The 2,726-nt window shown below is 41.2% G+C and overlaps 1 pseudogene; it reads left to right on the forward strand.

Annotated features, from left to right (window-relative positions):
• Window positions 1–1,303: 1,303 nt before the first annotated feature.
• LOC138988621 (endogenous retrovirus group PABLB member 1 Env polyprotein-like) lies at window positions 1,304–2,726 on the forward strand (annotated as a pseudogene).

The raw sequence follows: 2,726 nt of genomic DNA on the forward strand, positions 1-2,726 counted from the left end.
TTGTTCTAAAGAAGTAGCTCATATGCATTGCAAAGGGCACAGCTGGGATGGGAGTAAAGTACCTGAAGGTAAGCAGTTGGCTGACTGACACGCCAGCAAAGTGGGACTTTACAAAACCCCTTCACTGCAGACGCCTTTGATCTGGACAGGTCCTGTGGAACAGGAAAAACCACAATATACTGAGGAAGAATTAGAAAGATATGAGAAAAGAGAAGCAAAGATTACTGATAAAGGATGGTTACAGTCTGAGGATGGACAATTAATAATTCCTGAAAATGCTCAATGGAAAATTCTTAAGAGTTTACACCAGAGTTTTCATTTGAGTGCAGAGAGTACTTACCAGATGGCTTCTCGTTTGTTTGAAGGCAAAAATGTAATGAAAACTTTAAAGAACATTATCAAAAGGTGTGAGATTTGTCAGAAAAATAACCCAAAGACTGAAAAGCTAGCAAAGTCTGGATTACAACGAAGTGGAAAGTATCCTGGAGAGGACTGGTAAATTGATTTTACACATATGCAAAAAGCTAATGGATATTCTTGCTTACAAGTTTGGGTGTACACTTTTACTGGTTGGATTGAGGCTTTTCCCTGTTGTAATGAACAGGCTAAGGAGGTTATAAAGATTTTAATCCATGAAATTATCCCCAGGTTTGGGCTGCCACAGAGCCTTCAGAGTGACAATGGCTCTGCCTTTAAAGCTGCTGTAACTCAGGGGGTATCTAAAGCTCTAGTAATAGAATATCACTTACACTGTTCCTGGAGACCTCAATCCTCAGGAAAGGTTGAAAAAGCTAATGACATTATGAAAAGACATCGATGCAAATTAAGAGATGTAGGACAATTGGATTAAAGTCCTACCCATAGCTTTCATGAGGGCTCGAACTGCCCCAAAAAAGGAGGGACTGTCCCCCTTTGAATATATTTATGGAAGGCCTTTCTTATACACAGACATTGTTATAGACCCTGAAGACTTGGAATTAACTAGTTATGTAACTCAGCTCTCAACTTTTCAACAGGCATTAACAGAACTCCGGGAGGCAACTCCTGAACCAGCCTCTGAATCAAGCAAGCCTCTATTTGAGCCAGGAACTGAGGTCCTCATAAAAACATTGGGATCTGGGGGGCCCATCCCTCGAGCCCTCTGGGAAGGCCGTTACCAGGTTATTCTTTCTTCTCCCACAGCTGTCAAAGTGAATTGATTTGTGGGTACATCACACTCGAGTTAAGAGGTGGCACCCTGACCAGAACTAAGTGACTTCATTTTATGTCTTTACTTTCTATTCTCTGACTTTGTACTTTTCAGATGGGCCTGATAATCTATGTGAGCCTACTTCTACTTACTCCACAAATCCTGAGTCTTCCATTTGATCCTCAAGACAATGCCTTCCTGTCCTGGGCTCACTCCTATGCTGCATTCCACAATCAGTCTAACTACTGGGTCTGCGGAGTGCTCCCCTCTTCATCAGTGGAAGGCTTCCCGTGGTGGACATCTCCACTTCAAGGAAAAAACTTTCTCCAAGTCTGCGAATACCTTCGACAGCAATCATATGTGACACCTTTTCTTCATCTGATGACATCTACCAACCCTAAAATAGACTGGTGCAACACTTTGTACTTTAACTATGAGCATAACGTGACTTTTAATTTTGATTATACATTGTCTCATTTTAATGACTATTTCGCTACACATAAGGCAAATAGGTCTAGATCTAATGGTTTTTTATCTGACGTTTATCAAACATGGGATGAGGTTATATGGCTAACTTCTGAAAAAGAACGTCTAATATCTACTGCCCCTATATGCTGGGAACAAACAGAGCCATCCCCAAATTTAGCCAACAACTTAATTACAATGACTGGAAACAATTGGGATTTTTGCCTCAGGAAATATGCAACGTAATCATCCCCGTGTTTTCCAACCCCAGTTCAGATTCTCCCTTTGTCTGGCCAGGCACTAATTGGGACTGGATATCTCAGTCATGCTGGCTTGCTCCAAAAGGGACTTACTGGATATGTGGCTCTTACCTATGGGCATGGCTTCCCCCTGTTGGATAGGGAGACGTACCCTAGCTCTAGCCTTTACTCATGGCTTTATATTTTCAGATCTTCCAGAAAAGCCTGCTAATTTACCCTACCTTAAAACTCAGTGGGCAAGGTCTGTATTTCACTGGTATGATTATTTGGCTGCCGTGTTTGTTCCCTCTTTGGGAGCTACAGATGTTATGCTACAGTGGATGCTTTGACTAATTTTGCTCAACAGGCATTACAAAATTCTCAGAAAGCTATGTCAGCTCTTAATGCTGAACAAGCACAAATTAGAAAGGTGGATTTACAAAACGGATTGGCTTTAGATATTCTGATAGCTGCACAAGAAGGAACTGGTTCCATTATTCATACCCAATGCTGTACATATATACCTGATATAAGCACTAATATTACTCATTTTACTAAATACATGAACAAGATGACTGGGGCTATGGATGCTCCTGAAGCCTCAATTGCCTCCCTTTGGGAGACATTAACTAGTTCCCCATAGTGGAAAACTGTCTTAATTATAATAATTCTGATTGTTTTGTCTTTGCTGTTTGCTTCCTTAATCTGTAACTGGATTTGTTTCTAGTCGCATGAAAGCTTTTAAGTTACAAATGGTTGCTCGAATTCCTGCTACTGCTGCAGCTTCTTCCAACTACTACTTGGGGCCCCTGGATCAGAAATCCTCAGTATGA

The sequence above is a fragment of the Bos mutus genome, chromosome 7 (assembly GCF_027580195.1).
Source record: "Bos mutus isolate GX-2022 chromosome 7, NWIPB_WYAK_1.1, whole genome shotgun sequence".
Taxonomy (NCBI): domain Eukaryota; kingdom Metazoa; phylum Chordata; class Mammalia; order Artiodactyla; family Bovidae; genus Bos; species Bos mutus.